Genomic DNA, 18737 nt, shown 5'->3' with positions numbered 1-18737 from the left:
TGCTAATGTAGAAAGGTTTGATAAAGGGATTCGGATTTGTTGGGAAAACCAACTTTCATCAGTACATTGTTGTATGTAATTTATTCATCAAGAAGAAACTGATTCAAAACTAAGTTAATGTTCCAAACAGAAAAAGAAAAAAACAGTACATTATTCTTATGCAAAAGGCTTACCACAGTTTTAAGCAGCAGTAGGGGCACGGAGAGCGGTCTTCGAAACGAGATCGAATGAAACTCCGTTCTCTTGCAGCCGTTCTTGGAGATCTGGACCAAAGACGATGCCGGGAGTATAAATTCCACCCTTCGGTAAGTTCTCGCGTTGGCTCAAAACTATGAGAGCACATTGAATTAGACTTATGGGAGTTGTGACATAGCCAATCTCAGGTCCCATTACTCTGGTTATGATTTGCATGTCAGGTTTCGAGTTTCCTTCTGAAGCCAGGGTGCTGTCACTGAAACCATGTCCAACAAACCACATCTTAAATGATGAGCTTCTTAGCTCCTCCTCCGATGGACCGGTCTTTCGGAACCAGCCGAAGCTGAAAAGAGGGAAACTTCAACAGAAGCCACCTCCCAAATGAAATTCTACTCAAGAGTCCAATGAAAATCCCAACTCCGATGATCCGATAGATGCCTAAAAGGGATTTAGATGCTATTTTCACTCCGAAATGAGCTGGCTTGACAGATAACCAGTAGGCCTCTCTCTTTTCAGTATGTTCAGGACTCTCATTAATCCCAGGGAGACCACAGGGGTTCTCCATCAGAGTAACAAGAGTCCTTTGAACAACAATAGCATCAGCCGAGGGTAGCTTTACAGCCCTAAGACCAATTTTCTCCTGGTATTCTATAATTGGTCCTTCCGGGGGAGGTGGACCAGGAATCTGAAACCATACAAGTAAACAATTGTTACAAGACATTGTAAGAATCATCATAATTCGAAATTTTCAACACTGAATAAACAAAAAACCATACAAGTAAATAACTGTTACAAGACATTGCAAGAATCATCATGATTCAAAATTCTAGACATTGAATAAGCAAGATTTAACCGGGGAATCGCATGGTTCAAAATATAAGAATCAGTTTGTCTGGAAAAGAAACATTTTTTCGTTTTCTTAATCAAAAAAAATATTCCAAAGTTACAGCTCTCGTTGCATTTCAGGAGAGATTCAAACAAGTATGGTTTCCAAAGCATCATATCATCAAAGAGATTCCATGAGCTATACCTGCAAACTAAGTTCATATATTAAACATGCAAAGCCAGAAAGATTGATGAAATCAAATATAGCATATATTGCCTATATTTGTGTCAGTACAGTCTCATATATTACGGCAGCCACCTAGCTCTAGGTCAATTATCACCATCATTAACGCTTGCAGCTAGCTAGTCCTAGTTTTATTACCACCAATCATGACTTCTGTAAGGCAAATTTGCTCAAGTAGGATGATGAAAAAAATGAATTTCTGTGTAAGGGGTTTTGTAGATTTTATTTTTTTCAAGTAAGGTGGTCTCTATAGTGCTTTGGGAAGACGTTAGGATCATCCGGCGTCTTCAGTGGAAGACGCATGGAAGATACGGCATCGTACCCAAACAAGCAAGAGCATCATTGAATACTTATATATCTAGAACAATCACAATGGCCACTCCCATCCTGCAACAACTTAAATGTCTTAAACAAACCATGACACGCTAGGATATCAACTACAAACAGAAATGTCGAAAAATCGCTTACCACCAGCGTCGGTTTCCTGGGTCGGGAACGCCTCAACTCCTGCAACTCATGCATGTTTGCCGCAGCCAAAACTGCGGACTCATATGTCGCAAAGTTCCCAACAATTTTTTTATCAGACTCCAAGCTTACATATGCAGTAACATGGTTCGGCACAGCAGGAGCCACCCACTGCCTAGTATTGAACATAACCCCATTTCAGCAGGAATTGAATCAAATCCACATGCTGAAACAATCAAGGAACCCGTCTCCACAGCCTTTTCATGGTATTTGGCCTCCATTTTTTCCATAAACTCAGACTCCCCGGTTATATCCAAATAATCACACCTAACAGTGTAAACAACTTGAATTACATAGAGATTCACCACAAAGTAAGAAATTAGCAAGATTAATTGTCAGACAAGTTAATGATGTGATCAAATGCCTTGGCTGTAAATGAAATGAAAGCTTAAACTAAATAAAACTTTTTACTTTAAAATCAAATCCCATAAAAAAAAAACCAAAATTCACCACTTTATGCATAATCAACATTCAAGAACAAGGCACAAATATTTAAATACATAAACAAGATTACATCTAACTTGCAAGAGACTCGTCCACAGAGGTGAATATTGGCAATTGATTGGCCAGTTATAAGACAAATGGTTCCACTGAAAGTTGTGAATTTGAATATTAAGATAGAATAACCAAAGGCCAGACAAAAGGATTAGAAAAAAAAATCTGATTTTCAATAGCACTAGTTAAAGTTAGGAAAGCTAGTATTACTTGTATTTATGACAAACCAATTAAATATTAAGAGTAAATGAATAATGATTGTGACAAGATAAATGATGATATATGCCAATTGAATATTAACTCGGTTAGCATAGTTGTTATTATAACATCTACGAGACGTTGGTTTGAGTGCGTCTAGGAGAACATTAATCTCTGATTTAGGGTTTGTCCTATTCTATCTGCCCCTAAATGTAGGAGTGTAAAAAAAAGCGATCCAATCGATTTAATCCGATCCAAAAACAGATAAAACATATGAGGGAAAAAACGGATAACCAAATCAGATATGAATAGACTAAATTCCAATTTCGGATTATCTGAAATCCGAAAAAAAAGTTGAGTCTTTAGAGATTAGATAGCCTTTAGCCCAATATGGGAGTAACACACTAACCCACTAAGGCCCTAGCTCAATAAAAGATAGGTAAAGTATGCAAATGATCCTCCGACTATTAAAAGTTATAAAATAGTCTCTCGATTATAGGGCGATGTTTTGTTTAATCACCGACTATTAAAAGTTACAAAATGATCATCCGACTATTCATACGTTCCAAAGTCATCATTTTTCGTTAAAAAATTGATGACCTTTTGAGCTGAACGTTAATATGTTGATTAAGATATGATAAAATCATATTTTAATAATGTCTACTAGCACCGTCATTGCTTTCAAGCACTAGTTCGACGGCAAAATATTTCAAACATTAGCTCGACGAAATAATTTAAATGCATAATCAATCCACAAAATACAACTCAAACGGTTCTGCGATTAGATTTTATTATATCTCAGTCAACAGGTTAATCCTCAGTTCATACAGTAGTCAAATTTTTAACGGAAAATGACGAGTTTGAAACATATGAATATTTGGGTGATCATTTTATAACTTTTAATAGTCAGAGAACTCAACAAAGCAACACCATGTAGTCGAGCGTCAATTTATATACTTTACCCTAAAAAAGTAAGATATTTAATTATGTATTGCGTGTGAATATATATATATATAAAGATAATGCATAAAGTCCAAAACATAAAATTTAAATCTAATTTTTTTGTACAAATTAAATTTCATGTTCAGATCTAGATATCTGATCTGAAAATTCATACATCCAAAAAATTAGATATCCAATTTTTTTTATCGGATACATATCACAGTTTTAATGATCTAATTCGGATGAAATATTATCCGCTATCCGACCTAAATAAGTGAAAGCCATTGCCGGATTCACTTTGAAAACAGGAGGGACCAATGCAGACATCACCCAATTTACTATATTCCCACAAACATCAAGATCCTATTCAAGTTTTTTACCATCGTGATTCATTAATTTCCACCACAATCTTATTATTATCAACAATAAATCCCCACAAACAAGTACCAATTTCATACTTGTATAGCATGTTATCGCTCAAGTAAGCTTAAAGAAACCCAGATTTCCAACATTTAACAAGAAAAACAAAAATTCCAAATACAGAAACAAGAATATTTAAAAGATTCAAAAAGGAGAAAAGGGTACCCAGAAGAGGCGCAAGCAGCAACAACAGGCTCACCATGGATCCTATAAGGCCCAACACAGTTAAGCAAGAGCTTTGTTTTATTACAAAGACTCAAAAGCGAAGCTGGGTCAGTAGTATCAGCAATGATAATACTAACATCAGGAGGAGGAGAACTAGGGTGAGCTGCCCATTGAAGAGTTTTAGTAAGCTTTTCATGGCTACGACCAGCTAGTGCCAAAGTTTTAAGAGGAGAAGATGGGGTATTGAGAAACTTCAAAGCCTCTTTTACTACATATTTGCCGGTAAATCCTGAGGCCCCTAAGATGATTATGTCATAGAGAGGATTGGGATTTTGGATCTGACTTGTTTGCATGATTTTAGGGGGTGTTTTTTCTTTATTTTTCTTGTGATTTTCTTGGAAAATGAGAGCGGAAAAAGAAAGACGAGAAAATATTCTGCAAAAGTTGTAGTGCGTCTTGAGAGTTTGCCGCGTGTTATTTTCTGTCTATTAGTAAAGTCAGTATATGCATCTAGAACTGAGTAGAGATAAGCTTGATTGAGTCGAGTAAAAAGTTTTAAATTATTCTCAAAAAATAAAAGCTGAAAAAGAAAGACGAGAAAATACTCTCGGATCAATAATAAATCCATAATATGCACTCTCACGTTATAAGTAGGAGGAATAATTGCCTTCTAAAAGTGATTAATATTTTTAAAATTATTGTAATTAATTTTTTTAAGAAAAAAATTTGGTGTAATTATGTTTTAATAATTTTTTAGTTTTAAATGGAATTATTTCTAAAATTAATACAATTCACTGGTCAAACGTAAGTGATTGATTTAGGGCTGATTTCACATCACTTTTGAAAATTGTTGTAAAAAAATATTTTAAAAATATAAAATGTTCATTTTAGACATATGTTGTAAATTAAAAACATAACATTTAAATTATATTTATACTATTAATATTATGATATTTGAAACATATTAACTTAAACAATAATAAAAATATAAAAAGTATTTGAAGATAACTCATTAATATTATTTTTATATGTGAAAATATAAAAATATACTTACATCGGTGTAATTATGTGTTTATTTTTAGGTATTAAGATATTGAGAGATGTACATACTGTCGAAACGATTTTTTCAGATTAAAAAAAACATTTTAATTATCTTTTGATTAATTTTTAATTAAAAGTAATGTGATTTTAAAAAATCTCTTATTTCTAAAAATTTGGGATTCCCTTTAAATAAAATAAGGTTCGATGAGTCACCACCAATATTTGATTAGGGTGTGATTGGACACCCAAAAATATTTGTCATTTTAATAAAAATATCAATTTTAATTAAAACAACAAATTTACGGTCTGCATACCAAAAAATTGAGTTCGGGAGTCGGTTACGAGTAGGGAAGGATTAGGATCCCCACAGGGCCCTAAATCGATACCTAGTCGATTAATTAATTGTCTTTGCAATAAAATTTACAAATTCGAACTTAATTCAACTTATGATCCCTTAAAACAACATTCGTGAATGTTAGAACGAAAACAAGTAATATTTAATAATTTCTGATCGAGAAGAAACGACCTCTAGTACCTTGAGACAATCAATTCCTACTATAATCGAAATAAAGAAATAGTATGATTCATTTCAATATTCACATGCACGAAATTAAACAAATTAAAATTACAAATTACAAATCCTTTTAGAAAGAAGAAGAACATTCGATTATTTAAAGATGTCGAGATTGAACCTTAGATAAGTTCTAACGATCTTTTCTCGAAGAATTTAAATAGACGAACATTTATTGTTCTCTCATTCCTAATTTTTAGGTGCGTTCAAATTTTAGGGTTTCACTTAACGGGATACATCTTCGTTTTAAAATTGTCAGAAATAGCTTTCTCATAAGTTAAGACAATCACCTCACGTCAATTTTAAAACGAAAAGGTATTACCCTTAATCAAATTATTTGGATCGAGTTAGGTTATGCTTATGGGAGTATCATACATATTATGCAACAATGACATGTGATTATTGAATTAATCATTCACATACTCATACATATGTAAACATATCAACATGCAAAGCAAATATATACAACTAATTAAAGAATGTCATTGCCTAACAAGGGACTTCATTAAAAGAAATCTAAATGTAAGGACTAAATCTAAAGTATAAAGTAATCTAGATTAGGACTAAAATATTTGAAACCTAAATCTAAAGATTAAATTTAAAATCAAAGTTCTAGGACCAAATTTTAATGAATTTAGCAAATTCTAGCATAGTGACTATATTGAAAGTGAAAGGAAATTAAGCATGCAAGATCGAAATTATGACAGTGACCTAAGTGTAAATTCATGCTAAAACTAGGAGGAATAAAACCTAATTATTCCAAAAAAGGAGTCTACATAGTTAACCAACAAATAATAAACGGTAAAACTACTTAATCAGGACATAAAAACCTGAAATAAAATAATAAAAAAACATAAGATTAGTGACTAAAGCATAAATACAAGGCGAACTTACAGGGATCTTAAAGAAATTAAACCTAATCATTTAATATAAAAACCTTATTTTAAACTAATCTCAAGCTAAACCTAAACTAAGACTCTCAGTCGCTTTGCTCCTTTCTTCCCCTATCTTTTGCTTTTCAACATTCATCTCACGCAGTCGTGGACTTCAACGACTACCTCCCAACGCCACTGCTCCGATCGTCCGACGATAGTCATCGAACGAACTAAATAAAAACCTAAACCCACTCATTTTTTCTCTTCTTCCCTAAATCTCTTCTATCTCCCTCAAACCCCCTATCCCGGCCGCCTCCTTCAAAGCTAAACATAACCACGACGAACATGCTTCGATGAAGCCCGAATCCTACCTAGTAACACTCGCGACGGCCACAGAGGTAGAAACTAGACCAAACCGACCCCATTACTTTTCCTTATCCCCATTTCTTCAAACGAGGCCTTAAGGGCTCACCAGGGTTTCAAATAGCGGAACACAAACGCGGCCGTTATTTTGTGGTTACGCTACCGTCAGAAACCGATATCGACGATTTTTACGGTGGATAACGGATTTACATCGATAGCGGTCCGTCGTGCCCGTAATTTAACGGATAACGACGTATAACGCCGATAACGATACTCTAATAACCTTATTCTACTGTTACCGGAAAAAAACTTAAAAAAATGAAATTTCACCCAAAAATACAAAGGTAAACAATCCCTAGATCTAGATCTAAGTTTAGAAGAGAATAGATATTTTTTCTTTAATTACATGTGTTTATCATCGCACGTTGACCACCATCGTTGAATATGATCTACGCTCGAAGGAGTTTTTGAGAGTTTGGGAGACGGGAGTTGGAGAGGATAAAGGCAAAGCTTTTGAATTTTCTTTCTTTTTTTTAATGGAAAGAGATGAACTGATTTTCAATTCAAGGAAAATATAAAGTGGGCCGTCCCACTCCCACTTCATTGTTTTTTTAATAAATTATAAAATATATTTTCAAGGATATATTACTTTGTCATCCTCTCACCTTTTAAAATTTATAATTTAATCCTAACTTTAGAATGTAAACTTTAGTTTTTTTTAATTTAGTCCTAATTTCAGTAATCTAAATTTCTACAATTTAAATTTTATACTTTCATTTTAATTCTATTTAATTTAGTTATTTTTTGTTATTTAAGTTTATTCGAATTCCATTCAACATTTCAACATTCATTTTTCATAATTCATTACATTTTATTATCATGTTAAACTAATGTAATTAAATAGTAATTCAAATTCAATAATACATTATTTAAAAAAAACTTTATGTATACACAAATTTCAAATTTTATTGAAATTGAAGCATTCTAAAATTCATTAAAAATGTTTTCTTATAATTATAATTATAATTATTATGTTTTAGGATAAGTTGTGTGAAATTTAAAAAAAAAATTACGACCGCGACATCCGCAGTGACTGCAATAGCATCCGCTATGCCTGCAAACGCGATACAACGAAAACGCGGCTGCAAACGCTATTTGAAACCCTGGGGCTCACTACAACTGCTCACGGCTGTAAATCGACGTTAGTTTTACACTTTCTGACTGGCACTCTCGATGCTGGAACCACTCGAAGGCTTTAACCCCTAATTGTTTAACCGTAACACTCCAAACCAAACCTTATGAACACCATGCATGGCCCCAAAACGCTAGGAGAACCCGTCCCCTAATGACCTCTACTCCAGCAAACACTCTCCGATGAAAAGACTCTTATGGCTCAGGTAACGTTCTACCTCTCTCCTCCTAATTTGCTTTGAAAACAGTGAGATTCAAACAAGTAAAAGAAAAAAACACTACTGAAGAAAATATGATTAGAACCTTGCGAAAAGTATCTGAAATTTCTGTTACTTCTCTCGTGCTCTCTGTTTTATTTTTAAAAAAAAAGTGAGATAGTTTGTTTGTATTGCTTGTTTAAAATGAGGGGGAAAATCTTTGTGTAGCTTCCAATGGTGGGAGATGATCTGTTTTCTCTTAATAAAAAAAAGAATGGGGAAGACCCCTGTTACATTCATTTTTGTGGGTTTTATCATAACCAGATTGCAAAAGGCCTCCCTTTTCCCCCAAAAAATGTGATTCTCTTCTCTTGTCATTATATGCGTGTTATCTTAAAAAATTTAAGGCAATGACTCTGTCTTGTATAAGGATTTCCTCGTCTCTGGCAGAATGCTCTTCGCAGGTCATTTTGGGACCACTATCGGAGACACATACGAAGGTGAGGTGCGAGTGAGTGACCTCGGTGTTGCGGACGTGGTCGATGACCTAGAAGAATCGACGACAGTGAGATAATCTAGGTTCGTGATATGAATGATCGAGAAGTTTGAACATTTCTCATGAATCCCACGTACTGCTTTGGTGCGTTTAAGAGTGATCTGTGCCATTAGATTTCGGAGCTAGATCTAACGGCCCAAAAACCAGTTGCGTAAACATAACAGGGTTTTAAAAACCCTACTCATCAAAATAGTTCTTCTTGCCTCATCCATTGGATTCCATATGATCGAATGGCCATCGTTGTTGCAGGCACTTGACAACAAATCAACTGGGATTTCTCACACAACACTTTGCACAAGGGCTGTTTCCAATTTTGGGCTTCCACTATTTGGGTTAAATTGTAGCTTACGCTTGGGATGATGGGCTTTGTTTAATGGGTATGAGAATTTAATTTCAGTCGTATTTTGTATAATGGAATGTAAATGGATATTTGAATATGGCACTTAATTTGGGTATCCCATGTTTCGACTTTAAAATTCAATCATAAAAACGTATGGTTACCAAACCCAAATAAATGTTCGACATTTCTCAAAGCCTAAAATTCTTTTCACCCAGGCAAGTCACTCGAACTAATTTGACGACCATGTGTGAACGTCTTTAAATTGACACATAACTACCTCCAATGGATTTAAATCGTCCGGACAAAATTAGGGTATTACAGCTATCCCTCTTTGCTCGTTGTTGTGAACACAAGAATGTAGCAAAGACAAATAATGACCTAATTTTGTCTGATCGCAGCGTCATTTTCCCTAATTGGTCTTCTCTTGACTTTCGCCTCCATCTCAATCGAACGATTTATTCCCTCTAAATCTGAACATATTCTCGCTTGGCTTACCCAATATCATAAGTGATGAACCTGTAAAGACATAATTTTCATTAATTAGCATATATGAGGGTTTATTTCTATCATTTTTTTAGTAAGAATTAACCCCATAAAATTAATACTAATAATAATATATATATACAATTAATAATAATAATAATAATAATAATAATATATAAACCCAAACGAAACTCGAATGAAACCCTGGACAAAATGACCATCTACACAAAGATTAAAAGATGATCATATTTGCCTGGTTACGAGGACTTCAAAAGGTTAATCCACTACAACTTCAGGGTAGGTCGGACTTGATCTGCTCCACTTTTTTGGGTAACTAAATCTGAAAATTTATTCACTTCGCTGCTATTCATGGAAGATTGAACTGAACTTGATTTGATTCACTGCTCTTCAGGAAGACCAAATCTAAAAGAAGAAGAATATGTTCCACTTTTTCGAGTAATCAGAAATTGAGAATTCCGATTCACTTCGTTGCTCTTCAGGGAAGATTGAACCGAACTTGATTTGCTTTGCTTCTCTTTAGGAGAGATTATACTCGAGAAAATTTTGATCAACTTTACTGCTCTTCAGGGAAGATTGAATCGAACGTGATTTTCTTTGCTGCTCTTCAGAAGACCAAATCTGAAAGAAAGAGAATCGGTTTCACTATTTTTAAGGGGAGATCATACTCGAGAATATTTTGATCCACTTCGCTGCTCTTCAGGGAAAATTTAATCGAACTTGATTTGCTTCACTGCTTTTCAGGAATACCAAATTTGAAAGAAGACAAATATGCTCCACTACTCTTTAGGGGAGATCAGACACGTAATTTTGATCCACTTCGTTGCTCTTCAGGGAAGACTGAATCGGAATCGATTTGTTTCACTACTCTCCAGGAAGACCAAATCTTAAAGAAGAAGAATCTGCTACACTACTCTTTAGGGGAGATTAGACTCGAGAAAATTTTGATCCACTTCGCTGCTCTTCAGTGAAGATTGAATCAAACGTGATTTATTTTGCTGCTCTTCAGGAAGACCAAATATAAAAGAAAGAGAATATGCTCCACTACTCTTTAGGGGAAACCAGATCTTTCAAAGAAATTTGATTCACTTCATCATTCTTTGGAAAGAAATGAACCGAGCTTCTCTTATCTTCAAGAATATCAAATCTAAAAATCAAACATTACCAATCATTAGTTCACGTTTGAGAAATTGAAAACATCATACCCGAAGGTTCAAAATTTGAGAGAATCTTTGAAAATCCATTTCTCTTGTGGGAAATTTTCTCGCAGCCACCAGATATTGGAATCTGCTTTGACTTGAGTGCCATTTGAACTTCTCCCTTCTTGGGACTTTGAATTAGTTGATGACTTTTGCTTGTCATAAATCTTTAGTTTTCTCGAAAAACCTATAAAATATTCATCTTGAAAGTGCAACGTATCTGAATAATGAATGCAGAGATGCAATTCATTTATCATTAATCTTTTGAAAAATTGAAAAGGTCTTTAAGAAAACAAAATTAGAACTTTCACAGAAATGACCCAAAATAGACAAAGTTAATTTCTAGAGAGACGGTCTTATGGAAGACAATGTTGAGGTTTCTAGGGAAACGATCTCAAAAAAGACTAAATTGAGACTTATAGAGAAACGAGCCTAAGAAAAGCAAGAATAAGGTTCTTTGGGGAACAATCTTTAGGAAGACTTAATTGAACTTTTTAGGACACAAGTCCTAAGAGAGTCAGGATTGAAGACAACATTACAGAAAGATTAACTTCTTTATACGAGAAAGTCAAGTTGAGAAATGATACTACTGAAAAGTTGACTCCTTTCTTCAAGAAAGTCAAGAATAACACCACTAAAAGGTTGAATCTTCTTCGTGAGAAAGTCAAGAAGGACAATCACTAAATGATCAACTTCTCTTCATGAGAAAGTCAAGAATGACAACACTAGAAGATTGATTCCCCTTCGCGAGAAAGTCAATAATAACATTGAAAGATTGACTCCTTTTCGCGAGAATGTCAAGTTGAAACTTCAAGGAAAATAATTTTTAGTAAGACAAGATTGAGTTTTCTAGAATATATATTCTAAGAAGGTCACGATTAAACTTTCTAGGGAAACCATCTTAAGAGAGACAAAAAATTTCTCAAAATAGATTTTACAGACATCCTCATAAGAGGATCAAAATTTATCATGTATATATGAAATGATGTATGATGCAATGACACAAATTCATATATCATTTATAAATGCATGTTTTCTTGATATGTGGTTGGAATGGTTGCAAGAGCGATATCTGTTCTCTTCCTGATTACGTTGCCTTCACTTTTGATTTACACACTCTTGCAATTCTTGACTTGAGTCAGTTTTTTCTTACCCCAGCAAATTTTTCCCCCTGATAAGATTGGTTTTCTCTACCTGAACTTCTATAGAAATCCGCTAGAGCTTTCATCGTTGAAAAGAGGATCCACCTTTTCAGGTATTGGAAACTGTGTATGTGTTATTTACCTGTACCGAAAAATCAAAGGCCACTGCTTGGAGCTGACCACCGCAGCAATTTGATGGAATATCAGACTTCCCAAGAGAGCCATGAGACACATCCGTACTAAGAATGATTTTTGGAATCTTAGAAACAACTGGAATTGAAGGTGCTTGCTCAATTTCTAACATCGAATTTAGTACTCCAACTTTGTATTGATCTTTAGAAGCAAATTCGTAAAGTACCACCATACACTTGTGTGACTATGCCAAACTCGATAAGATTCATAAAGATAAAAAAATTTATCAGGTAAAATACAAAGGATGAACCATGGAGCTCCATGAAGTTTAGATTGGATGTCCTCAAACATTTTATCCACTATATCAACAGGAGAGCAGCGTCTGTTCTGATTTGACTCTTGAAACACATCAAATGGAGGGTCTATCCTAATTCCTTTCATATCTCCACATCTAATCATATATCAAAAAATAATATTTATATCATATCCCACCGAGAAGTTTAACAACAACCTATCGTTCAATCTTAGTTGGCTCCACTAGTTTCTTGCTGTTAAAATTTCATCGCCCATTTCGTGGAAAGAAATCTTCACAATTCCTCACTTTTAACCTCGAGGGTTGTAGAAGACAACCTTCATCTTGGGTAAAATTAGAATTTATGAAAACATCACATGACCACTACATTGGTTCAACGCCATAGTTACTGGTTCGTAAAACATTTGATAACTTATTCATCATTTCCTGTGGCTTCTGCCTATATTTTTCAACCAGGAAAACTCTTTGCATGGTCTGCTCCTGACACTCCAAGTTCTAAGACTCATTCTCAACGTCTTTTTGGTCTGAACCTTGTTATCCCAACATGATGGGTTTGGTAATTCCCCAAAGTGGGTACTCATGGCTCCCTTCGTGCCAAAATATCTTAATCTTGAATGGTCTAAATCTGGTGTCACTAAACAGTAGTGTTGTTGAATATCTTTAGAGATTCTCTTTATAAAGGGTTCCTAAAAACTTATAATATGGTATAATCTGGTTTCAGGTTTTTGCGCATGGGGTAAATTAAGAGAGGGGGTCTCAAGTTTCAGGAGTTTGTATTTTAGCCCCAGATTGCAACTTTCCTAGGTTTATGATTTTGTCCCCCTTTATTTATGTGTATTCATGTTGGTCACTGTAAGCTATGTATTTTTTATTATTTCAATTTTCAGTATGTAATTTTGGATATTTGTATTTTGTTCTTAAATATATGGGTTTATTACATTTTCAGTGTTTGTAATATGTTATTTTTATAGTATGTGTTGCGTTATTTATTTAATTCATTTGTGAGACATTAATTTTCCAGTTTTATATTCAAATGCATTTTTTAATATAATTAATATATGTATTTGGGTAATATTATTTTGTATAGGGAATCCATTGAAATGCCCCCTTAACTGACAAGGAAGGTATTTTGAGAATTGTTCGCGCAAAATAATACCCTTTATATATATTTTTAAAGGGGGATCATAATTTAAATGTATATTCGAATTTGCCAATTTCAATATTTGGATGACATATAATCATTTAGGTGCCGATTTCGGACGTTGTGGGGGTGCTAATTATTCACCGCACGTAATCGACTCCCGAACCCTTTTTCAAAACGAATTTCTGGTTAAAAGCATATCATTTTTTATCTTTTAAAATGTATTTTTAGGTATTTGACCTACCTAACCCAAAAGTCGATGGCGACTCCAAAAATATTTATTTGTTTTATTTTAAAACCCAACCTTTTCCCAAGATTAAGTTGGATCGCTCCTTGCTATAGCCCTAAAAAAGCTCGATGACCATTCCGATAGCTTGGCGACTTCATTGGGGACCTTAGAGAGTCAGGCCATAATCGATTATACGTCACTTTTTAGTTGAAAATGGTGAATATGAATGATATTTAAATTTTGGTCCTTATGTTTTGTTTGCATCGCATGTGTGATTTATGTGTTTCAAACTTCTACATATTTTTAATTTTTTTCTTTTTTGATCAAGGCAAAGGATTGTGAGTTTCCCCTCACTCGTGCTATAACCATTTGATTATTTAGAGCCTTCTAACTATGCTCTATCTTGTTAAGTATGAGTGAACGCAATGCTTACGTGAGAAAAATTAATTTTCTCTACATGGGCTTTAGCAAGTAACCTATGGGGTACATATGCCTTGTGTTTAAGCCTATAATGGGTGAGGATCGAGGGTCTGACAGGCCCAAGGGGGCATCAACAAAGGAAAATTCAAGGACTCTATTAGAAATACCGAAACTCTGCCCATTTCACACTGAATTTCTGTCCGCTGCTCTTCAAAAATCACAAAGGGAAAACTCACTCTAACCTTTTCCTCGAATTTATTTTTTATTTTCAAAACAAAATGAGAACTAAAGGAGTGTGCAGTTAGGTTATATATTTTTGTACGAAGTCAGTGAATTAGATATCATGCGATTAGGATTTTTTTTGAATAACAAAGTATGTGGGTAGAAAGCATGTTTGGGTAGGATTCATTACACCATGTATGGGCAGTCAACCTATGAGGGTAGGTTGTATTTGATGCTTATAGTACTTACTATCTGGTTTTTTATCTTATGTGTACTAACCCATTTTTATTTTGTGTTTATTTTATTTTGATTTTATTTTCTTGTATTTGCATCATCATGTCATCCAAAGGTGATTAATTTGCAAGTGATTGACTAAATAAGAAGACTGTTCATAATGAGACAAGAAACTCTTAGCCATGTAGTCAAAATAAGGCGATCCTAAGATGTTCTAATGATCCATGAAGAAATACATTTGATGAATGAAGAAATTTGAAACAGATTGAAGACTTCCTTTGAAGACACAAAAGCCAAGATATTTCTTCAAGCGATTAATGCAATCATACCTAAGACGAGAAGGCCCTTCACGAAGACATGAAGACCACTTCGCATTAGAAGTAAAAATAGAGATCTCAAGATTCAACCATAAATAATTTAAAGATACCGGCGCCATCAAATGTGAAAAAGTACAACAACAATTTTGGGGTGCAATATTAGATTCCATAGAGAATACGTCTCAAGGAAATAAAGAAATGAAGAATCTCAATTTTATTTTGACTACTTGATGTAATGAAACCTTGTTGTCTAAATAAAAGTTATTCTATGGTGGTCACTTATGGAATTAACACCTTTTGCATTTTCATTTGGCATATATATTTGCATTTGCACTGCTTTAATGTAAGCATTTTTTACATGCATCAATCATGAAAACGTGAGAGTAACTCGTGAAGGATACTGTGGCAGAGTTTATGAAAGCCAATTTAAGTTCCCAGGTTGTATTTCTGGAAAGATAGAAAGAAATGAATGAGATATTAGCTGGTATTGGTAGAATCAAGAGAATCTAGGAGCAACTCGTAAAGACCCAACAAAAGATGATCGATCAAGCAAAAAGGTTCCAGAATGAATCAAGATAACAGATGACCAAATTAATGGAGATGGTGAATGTTGTGATCCATAGAGAGAAGCCACTAGAGGAGCTTGTTGTAAAGGCTTTGAATGGGATTATGAATGTCAGTGGTGAAGCCGAAATGACAGAGACAGATGATCAAGGACTTGTTAAGGAGCAGGATATCTCAAGCCAGCTCCAAAATCAGATGTGGTCGTAGAGGGTCCCACTGAACCAACAATGAATGAAGAAGTAATGAGAGGTAAAGGTTTCCTTGTGAGAGATAAGCTTTACTCAAAGAAGAGGGGCATATAAGAGGTTCGAATGCTGATCAAGAAAGCTAAGAAGGATCAATCTCTCATGATTAGATATTATAACCCTTCACAATCATCCAGTCAAGAGAACCAATTTATATCTCTAAAGTCATCACTAAGAAGTCTCTCGTCAGGGGATTAGATGAGAAGAAAAAGAAAGTGCAGGGTTTTCAGTTCTCTCCCTTCCACTTTTTGTGTGAAAAATTGCATTAAAAAATGCTCACATTCAGATTGATTACATCGCGATATGTCCAGTCACAGTGGCCTCCGAATGAGAAGTGGATATATAAGGAGGTTCCTTGGATAAACCAGACTAGAACCCCAGATTGTTCAGTTAAGGTTCATAGAAACTTGATGGAAAGTTCCAGGACCCATTAGAGCAAGCAATTCAAATGTGCAAGTTAGAAGAGAAAGGGGTTAAGGTTCAATGCTCGGAAATTGTTGCCTCAACAGAGATTAATATAGTCAAATCCTATGAAGAACACAGAGCGCAAGAGGATGGGGAAGGAAATCTAAGAAAAAGGGCTCCCATGGATGTAATCTGAGACTTACCCATAGGTTTAAGAATAATTTGGGTAGATACAACCCTAAAGACACCTCAAACACCTATATCAGATTTCCTGAAGGCAAGTGGGGCTTTGGACATTTTAGAGAGCCTGAAAAATACTACGCTAATCACAACTGCAATATGCGCTCAGAACTAGGCCAAAACTATCATCACCCAGGAGAATCATTTTGGATATAAATTTGGGCCTTATTTTCATCTAGGGAAGAAAATGTTGATGGATAACAAGGAAGTGGAAACTTACCGAGATGTTGCTAAGTAGGAAACAAAGATTTTTGCATCCGAGGGTTTATCCAAAGTAGCCCTAACAAGTGAAATGATCGAGAAATGGGGAGAATGTGAGGGTAAAAACCTTAATCTAATTGAACACCTACCATTCTAGGAGAAATAGGGTATTCTAGCTGAACAATTAAAGGTCGTGATCCAATATAGTCGCACTTTATGTTTGCAGCATCTTATTTGAACTTGTTTTTTGTATTTTCTCATCTTTTTTTGTAAGGATATTTAAATGAATTTATGTTACTTTAAAGATGGTGAGCATTGAATCAAATTTGCAACTTGAAATTCTTTGAATATCAACTTAATTAAAAACTCTTTAAATGATTAGAGTTATAAATCTTTGACCAAGTGACAAGATTGAAAACTGATAAAACAAGGACCTTGTACTTTACCCCAGAAGATACACTCGAACACCATACCATTCTCTTGCAGGAACCAAGCTAACCTTCTCTCTGCATGAAGAGACAATTAAGGGCTTAGTATTAATGTATGTAATGATGTAAGCAAAATGGGGCATCTGGTACATAAGATTACAAAGTTGATTGGTTTCTACTTTTATTGATGACGTTCAATGAAGACCATGATATTCATATATAGAATAATCGAGTAGGTGAATCTAGTTTAGGCCAGTTGCTTGGAAATTGAACTCTAAATATGATATATATTTTTTACTTTCAACAACACCTAGACTATAATAGGTTCTTCTTGACAAGCTTAAGAAATTGAATCCGTATAGCCAGAATTTAATTATATATGTATACAATAAAGCTTGAGCTATCCCTCTAAAGAAATTGGTTAAATGCCTCGACTTTATGAATAATATTCAGCTAGCCTGATAAAGGCGATTATAATATATATATATATATATACAATAAAGTTGAATTCAGCTAGCCAAACAATGGAAAAATTAAATCAAATTTATCTAAATAAGTAGTTTCAGTAAAGATAGACTAGGGGAGTTAAGGAACACCTATTATAATCAATTTCACATGAACACTCAGGAATTTCATACGAACACTTAGGAATTTCATTTTTAGACCTATATTTATGCACTGGCTTTGTTATAGGAGTCTACAAAGCTTGAGCAAATGAAAGATTTCAGAGAATTGAAATGAAATGTTCTAAAAAGTCTAGCAATTGAATATGCTAGTTACTTCATTTTGTCTACATCCACTTAATATGCCAAGCCAAGAAAGAAGGACATGTTACAAGGTTCACCTGGCATATAAACAAATGAGGCTGTTTCAATGGCTGAAACCATAGAAAATAGGAAAGCTAACCTGAAGCCAACCCATCAATTTTGACACTTGTCAAAGAGTTATAACTTTAAAATATTAAAAGAGTTGTTGATTCTTTTGATATTCTGTGAACTCTTGTTTATGATTTACTGCAATTGTGAGCCTGAATTAAAGAGTAATACTTTACAAAATTCTTTCGTTCTTTGATTTCTAAAATAAAATAAAGGAGAAAAAAATTTCAAACAGAATAATCTCAAATGCGAAAGGTCCTTGAAGCAGGTGAGGCCCATTCTGCCTCTATTGGAGAAAGAAAATAAACGATGCCAGAATAATGAAGCATTTCACATTCTTTAAAGCAAGTGATCTGAGAGATCAGAAGGACGGGTGGATGGAACTTGTAACACTTCCTTGTGACGTTGTTGGTAACCCGTCGAGAAGTAGAGGATCTCCATATTTGAAAATGGCATATATCCCAACACATAGCAAAAATGCAAGAATGTAACCATTCAATGATGAATTTTGGCATCCAAGTAGGGAGGAGCCATGAAAATACCCACCTTAGGGCATGACCAAAAACCCAATCACGTTTAGGTAACAAAATTCAGACCAAAAAACGTTGAGAATAAGTCTTACAACTTGGAGTGTCAGGGGCAGACCTTGATTTTGAGCAGAGCTTACCTTGTAAAGCAAACAGGCCAATAATCAATTAACATTAGTCCTGGGAAAAAAAACTCTGATAGCGCATTTGATCCAAGGACAAAAAGTGGCATCAAGATCATATTTTTGTTCGCAGGAAG

General features: G+C 34.5%; 1 pseudogene; it reads right to left on the bottom strand.

Moving 5' to 3' along the window:
- Positions 1–6: 6 nt before the first annotated feature.
- On the bottom strand, positions 7–4481 carry LOC120162901 (annotated as a pseudogene).
- Positions 4482–18737: the final 14256 nt, after the last annotated feature.

The sequence above is a fragment of the Hibiscus syriacus genome, unplaced genomic scaffold (genome assembly GCF_006381635.1).
Source record: "Hibiscus syriacus cultivar Baekdansim isolate YM2019G1 unplaced genomic scaffold, ASM638163v2 tig00111409_pilon, whole genome shotgun sequence".
Classification (NCBI taxonomy): Eukaryota; Viridiplantae; Streptophyta; class Magnoliopsida; order Malvales; family Malvaceae; genus Hibiscus; species Hibiscus syriacus.
The sequence above is the reverse complement of the archived record's forward strand: the minus strand, read 5'-3'. Positions and strand labels throughout refer to the sequence as shown.